The following is a 7228-nucleotide window of genomic DNA, read 5'->3' as shown; positions in this document are numbered from 1 at the left end:
AAATCTTATGAGGCTTGGGACACATACAGCAGCATGCTTCTAGGGACACGTAAGAAGTCAACAAATATATCCCCATAAACGAATAAGCACACAAGAAAAATTAATTAAAATATTTTTGGAGTTTTTGAAAGTTATAAGAAAAATAAAAAAATAAAAGATAAAAAAAATAAGACTAAAATAAAAGTAAAACTTAAAAAAAACTTTGAGAAAAAAAAATGAAAAACCGAACCCGAACGTTCGGTTGGTTTCGGTTGGGAAAAAGTTGAAAAACCGAACCCGAGCGTTCAGTTGGTTTCGGTTCTAGAAAATTTTGAAAAACCGAACCCGAACCTTCGGTTGGTTTCGGTTCCACAAAATTTTGAAAAACCGAACCCGAACCTTCGGTTGGTTTCGGTTCCACAAAATTTTGAAAAACCGAACCCGAACCTTTGGTAGGTTGCAGTTTTGGAAAATTTTGAGAAACGAAGGAATTTAGATATACAATAAATAAATACTTTTAACACAAAGAAAAACAAAATTGCTCAAGAAATATACAACACAGAAAAACTACCTTTGAAGTAATGAGCGAGTCAGATGGTTGAACCGAACCCGAACGTTCAGTTGGTTTCGCTTCTTACGTTTGAGGTTGAGAGGTAGTGTGAGGTACTGACTCTGATTCCATCATACCTAGCCCTTGCAGTATTTTGTTGAATGATGCTTCAGGAAGAGCTTTGGTAAAGACGTCAGCCAGTTGATCAGTGGTTCTTACAAAGTGAACTTCGACATTTCCATCTTCCACATGATCTTTGATGAAGTGATACCTCAGTGCTATGTGTTTGGTTTTATAGTGTTGCACTGGGTTATGACAGATCCTAATTGCACTTTCAAAGTCACAATATAGTGGGATCTTCTTCATATTGAGTCCATAGTCTCGAAGTTGACTCTGGATCCAAATCACTTGTGATGTGCAGGATGCAGCGGCAATGTATTCCGCTTCAGCAGTAGACAACGAAACACATGTTTGTTTCTTGGATTGCCAGCTGACCAATTTCCCATCAAGAAATTGACAGCCACCAGTTGTGCTTTTACGGTCGAGTCCACATCCTCCAAGGTCAGCATCAGAATAGGCTTGAACGAAGAAGCCGGAATTGGATGGATACTATAGACCTAAGGAGGTGGTTCGCTTGAGATAGCGTAAGATGTTCTTCACTGCAAGCATGTGACGTTCGCGTGGGTTTGCCTGAAATCGAGCACAATAACACACAGAAAACATGATATCAGGCCTGCTAGCAGTTAGATACATCAGTGAGCCTATCATTTGACGATAGAGTGTGATATCGACAGCCGGTTTGTCTAGAGATGGGGTAAGCTTGGTGCCGAATGCCATTGGGACTTTGACTTTTGAGTCTCCCATCATGCCAAACTTCGCTAGGAGAGTTTTCGTGTAAGCTTCCTGATTAATAAAGATGCCTTCGGGTCCCTGTCTTATGTTTAAACCAAGGAAAAAGTTAATAGGACCCATTGAGCTCATTTCAAACTTAGTCTCCATCAGCTTTCTGAATTCAGCTGTTAAGTTGGGATTCGTGGAGCCAAAGATGATGTCATCGACATAAATTTGAACTATCATAAGGTGGTTACCTTCCTTTTTGCGAAAGAAGGTTGGGTCAACCGAACCTTGTTTAAATTTAGATATCTTTAAAAATTTTGTAAGCGTTTCATACCAGGCTCTCAGAGCTTGTTTAAGGCCGTACACAGCTTTATCCAGAATATAGCAATGATTTGGATACCTTTCGTTCACGAACCCAGGAGGTTGCTCCACATATACAGTTTCTTCGAGTTCTCCATTGAGAAATGCACACTTAGCGTCCATTTGGAAAACCTCAAAGTTTTTGTGAGCAGCATAAGCCAGAAATATTCTAACGGATTCTAGCCTAGCTACGGGAGCGAAAGTCTCTTCATAGTCTATCCCTTCCTCCTGACAGTATCCCTTAACCACCAGACGAGCCTTGTTCCTTATGACATTACCTTCCTTGTCCATTTTGTTCCTAAAAACCCATTTGAGACCAACAACCAAAGCATCTGGAGGAGTTGGAATTAGGCGCCAGACTTTATTCCTTTCAAACTCGTTCAGTTCGTCTTGCATTGCTTGAACCCAATCAGAGTGATCAAGGGCAGTGTTCACTGTCTTCGGTTCAACTTTTGATACGAATGAGTTAAACATACAAAACTCAACCTTTGAAAATAAGGATGTCTGTTTTGCCTTCAGTTGAGATCGGGTCAGAACCTTTTCAGATACATCACCAACTACTTGAGAGATAGGATGATCTCTGGTCCATTTGGTAAGAGGAGGGTAATTCGGATCGAAGGTTGGATCTAGTTCAGCGTTGATCATTTCTTCTGGTTCAGATTGGCTATCGTAATCAAGCGTCATATCATCATGCTCCCCCTCAAATGATGAGTCTTGAGAAACATGAGATTCAGGGGTTTCTTGTGGTGCAGGACTTTCAGGCGTTGAAGCACCTTCGGTTGGAGAGGCACCTTCGGTTGGTGAAGGACCTTCGGTTGAAGTAGTAGAGCTTGGCTCCCCCTGGACTTGTGAGCTTGGCTCCCCCTCAACATGAGAACTTGGCTCCCCCTCGACTGAGGCATTGTTGGATGGAGATTCATTAGTGGGCGATTCTCCTTCATGCATTCCTCTTGCAGCATCTTCGACAATTTGCTTCATATGATCAACTTTGTTGTCAGCTGCACCGGCTTCTGAGAGAGAAGCTTTTTCCGGTTCATCAAAGAGTTCCAGGAATTTCTCGTATAAATTGGCGATCGAGACTGTGACTTGGCCAGTTTGAGGAAAGATTTCCCCGGCAGTGACTTCTATGGCCTGTAGCTTTTTGACATAGCTATCATCAAAAGTCACATAGTATGTCTCTTCAATCCTTCTTGAACGTTTGTTTAGGACCCTGTACGCCTTGGATGTGAGTGAGTAACCCAGAAAGATTCCCTCGTCGGCTTTGACATCAAACTTGTTGCGGTGTTCTTTAGAGTTAAAGATGAAACACCTTGAGCCAAACACATGGAAAAATTTCACATTGGGTTTTCTGTTATTTATTATCTCATATGGTGTGAGCGTGAATCGCTTATTGAGATAGGACCTGTTCTGTGTATAACAAGCAGCAGAAATAGCGTCAGCCCAAAAATAAAGAGGTAAGGAAGCGAAACTTAGCATAGTTCGGGCAGCTTCACACAAAGATCGGTTTCGTCTTTCAACTATTCTGTTCTGTTGTGGTGTGTAGGGAGCTGAGAAATTGTGACTAATTCCCTTTTCTGCAAGAAACTCTTCAAACTCCCTGTTCTTGAATTCAAGACCATTGTCGCTCCTGATGTTGCGAATGACCTTCTTGAGCTGGACTTCAATTAGCTTGATAAACACTTTCATCTTTTGAGTCGCTTCAGATTTGAGCTTTAGGAAGAAAACCCATGTAAATCGTGAAAAGTCATCAACGATAACAAGAATATACTTGCTACCACCGATGCTTTCGATAGATGAAGGACCACACAAATCGATATGAAGTAATTCGAGTGGTTCAACAACTTTTGTGTTGATTACAGATGGGTGACTTTGACGACTCTGCTTTCCCATTTCGCATGTGGCACACAAATGCTCTCTGTCGAACTTGAGCAATGGAAGACCTCTAACATGACCTCCAGTGACAAGTCGGTTGATATCTTTGAAATTGAGATGAGAGAGTCTTCGGTGCCACAACCAGCTTTCGTCGGATTGAGCTTTTGATAACAGGCATATAGTTGGGTTTCCTTTGATGGGTTTCATGTTTAGAGGAAACATTTCACCCTTTCGCTCTGACTTGAGAATCACTTTCTTTGTCTTTTTCTCTATGATTTCAGAACCTTCATCATCGAATGAGACTTTGAGACCTGTACCTCCAACAAGCTGAGATACACTGATGAGGTTGTGTTGGAGTCCTTCCACATATGCCACCTTCCTTATTGTAAAGTCACCATTCGTTATCATCCCGTATCCTTTTATGGTGCCGAAAGAATTATTTCCAAACTTAATGTTGCCACCATTTGCAAGAGATCTGTATTCCCTGAGCTCCTCTTTCCTCCCTGTCATGTGACACGAGCAGCAACTGTCGATGTACCATTCTTCGTCAAACTGCTCGTCACTTATAACCTGCAAAAATTAAGCAGATTTAGGAACCCAAAGTTTCTTGGGTCCATGTGAGCTTTTCATGGGAACGGGAATAGTAAGAGAGATGTCAACTAGATATGTTCGTTTTATTAGAGTTGTTTCATCTTTCTTTTTAATGGTAAAGACTTTTATTTTGTTGGCATTAGGTGTGTTCGTTTTGGACTCTGGTTTGGATTCATCGACCTTATGCTTTCCCTTCTGTTCGGCTGATGAATGAGGTTTTTGAGAGCATGCGGGATTAGCTTTAGAGCAAGATGGAGATGAATTGGTGGAAGTAGAAGAATTAGAAGAACGAGAAGAGTTAGATGGAGAGGACTTCCTGGCTGATGACTCTAGGTGACCCTTTTGCTTTTGATCATTGGAGGGACTAACCTTCGAGTCTTGTTCTCTTTTGACTTTAGAGCCGAACCTCTGTGTTCGGTTGGAGTTGTTCTTGGAACCGAACCTTTGGTTTCGGTTGAAGTCCTTTTCAGAACCGAACATTTGCCTTCGGTTGGTATTCTCTTGTGAACCGAACCTTGACCTTCGGTTGTTGGAACATTCAGGCTTTCTTACAGGATTGTTTTCATACTTCAGATTCTTGTCTTGGTGTGAGTAGTATGCATTCTGGGAGTGCCAGAATTGTTTCCTTTCAGAAAGGTTCTTCCTGTATCTTTGGTTCCTTTCAATCTTCCTATCCCTCATCTGCTTAGGTTGATGATGAACATTAGCTTTCGTTTTCGGTTTCTCCTTGGCTGGTTCCTTTGAAGTTTCACTTTGAGCCGAGGGAGCAGAGGGAATATCCGAAGAAGATCCAGTTTGCACTGAGGGAGTAGAAGGAATGTCTGAAGAGGTTTCACTTTGTGCTGTTGGAGTAGAGGGAATGTCTTCTTTTGCTGATCTCCCATCCTCCTGAGGAATATTTTTCGTACCACTGGTGCTTGGCTCACTGAAATTATCGGGCTTATTCAATGGTTCAGGTATGTATCTCCCTTTTCTCATCCAGGAGGTTCTTTCAGATAGCCCAACGGTTTCGTTTCCATTATCTATTGGAGCTTCCCAGAAGTACTCATCACAGCCATCAGCATTGTCTTCGTTTACAATGCCTGTAAGCTCAGCTGTTTGATGTTCGGTTACTCCTGTCACTTTGTATACTTGATTCGGAGTGGTCCTGACCTTTTGATACACAACAGCTTTTTCTACAAGTTTCGGGGACTTTTGTTTGGACAATCTAGCGAACTCCACAGAATTTTCAGAAATTAAATTTTTATGGTTTTCAGTTTCGCTTTTAACAAATTCTGAGCAGTCAACCGTATCCTCTACAGAAATTTCACTCATGTTTTCGTCCTCGTTAAGCTCAGATGCATTTTCAACATCGATTTTGTTTTCTGAGCTTACGTTGGCGTTTAGAGAGTCAAATTTTTGCATGGTTTCGGTTCTCAGTTTAAGTCTGTCATTTTCGTCCAAAAGATTTTTGAGCATGTCCTTGTGGTCTTTGGATTTAATGAAGGACTCAATTTTGTCCAGTCCATACATGTAGGTTGGATTGACATCATTAGATGATATCACACTTTCACAATTGTAGGCTTCGGAATCGATTTCATCCTCCTTAAATTCTAGGAAGGGCAAAATCATGCGATGGATCTTTTGGCCTATCTCACAATCCAAGTGAAGTTGAGTAATATTGGAATATAAACGTTTAGCTATTAAACAAAAAACATTTCGTTGTTTTAACAATTTTAAATTGTCTCTCTGCAAATAAATGTTTTCGTCTTTAGCTTTAACTAATTCCGACTCTTTTAACTCAATCCACATTCGCCGCTCTTCACTCTTCGACGCCACCCTGCTTAATTGATCAGTCAGGTTAGAATTGGTGACTCAAGTTTGAGTTAAGCTACTATCTAAATGAGAAATTCTTGTATTAACAGTTTTTAGTTCTTTCTCATATGAGGATGGTGGTACTTTAGATGAAATAAAAACAGATTGTACCTTCTTTATCAGTTCATCGAGCTCATTGAACTGCTGGCTGAGTGGTTTGGCCGTAAAGCACATATCCTCCTGTACCTTCGGTCCATCACTTCCTCCATCGGTGTTGTATCCCCTCATTTGAGACACGTCAGTCACCATGAAGCATTTTCCTCCACTGCTTTCCTCCTTAGCCACATAAGCCTTTCCATGAGTAGGCTTCCTTACTTCTTCGTCTTCTGAGTCAGTAGACCAAACTTCTGTGCTACCGAACTCATCGTCATTGACCGAACCCTGCACAATAAGAGCATTAATAGAAGGGTTAGCGGTAGACTTCTTCTTTCTCAACTCATCCAGTCTTTTCTGCAGCACGGCTTCCTCATCATTCCCATCGTCCTTTTCAACCATCTTCTTAAGAACACAGTCCTTAGCGTAGTGGTTTTTGCCACCACAGTAGAAACAGCTTACTCCGGAATCGCCATCTGCCTTCGGTTCCTTCTTGGGCTCCTCAGCCTTCAGTTCATTGTTCACCTTTTCTGAGCTATAACTCCCCTGCCAGTTTCGGTTTTTGTTGTTGGGGAATCTCTTTTTTATGAACCTCTTAGGATTGGATACCATCATGACATAATCCTCAGTCGTGAGGTCATATTCTTCCAAGTTGAGCTCTTCATCCTCCATCACAGCTTTACTTTTAGATAGGAGGGCCAACGAACCAAGACTAGAAACAACGTTCTTTTCTTGAACCACAATCTTCTCTTGGGACTTCAGAATACCCACCAGTTTTGCTAAAGAGTATGATTTAAACTGCTCATGAGCTTTGACTGTCGAAACCACTGCTCTCCATTCAGACCTCAATCCATTCAAGAAAGTAACCTTCTGTTCGATAAGCTTCCTTTCAATATCGTGTTTGATCATCTTGCTGAGAAGATGATTGAAGCGATCAAACGTCTGGGTCACTGTTTCTTCGGCCCCTTGCCTGAATTCTCCAAACTCAGATAGAAGCAAGGTTTGGATAGAATGTTCAAGATCCTCGTCTGTAGAATACAGTTCACGAAGTCTATCCCAAACTTCTTTTGCCGTCGTACATGAGCTAACCAA

Source organism: Lactuca sativa, chromosome 8 (genome assembly GCF_002870075.4).
Source record: "Lactuca sativa cultivar Salinas chromosome 8, Lsat_Salinas_v11, whole genome shotgun sequence".
NCBI classification, from domain to species: domain Eukaryota; kingdom Viridiplantae; phylum Streptophyta; class Magnoliopsida; order Asterales; family Asteraceae; genus Lactuca; species Lactuca sativa.
The sequence above is the reverse complement of the archived record's forward strand: the minus strand, read 5'-3'. Positions refer to the sequence as shown.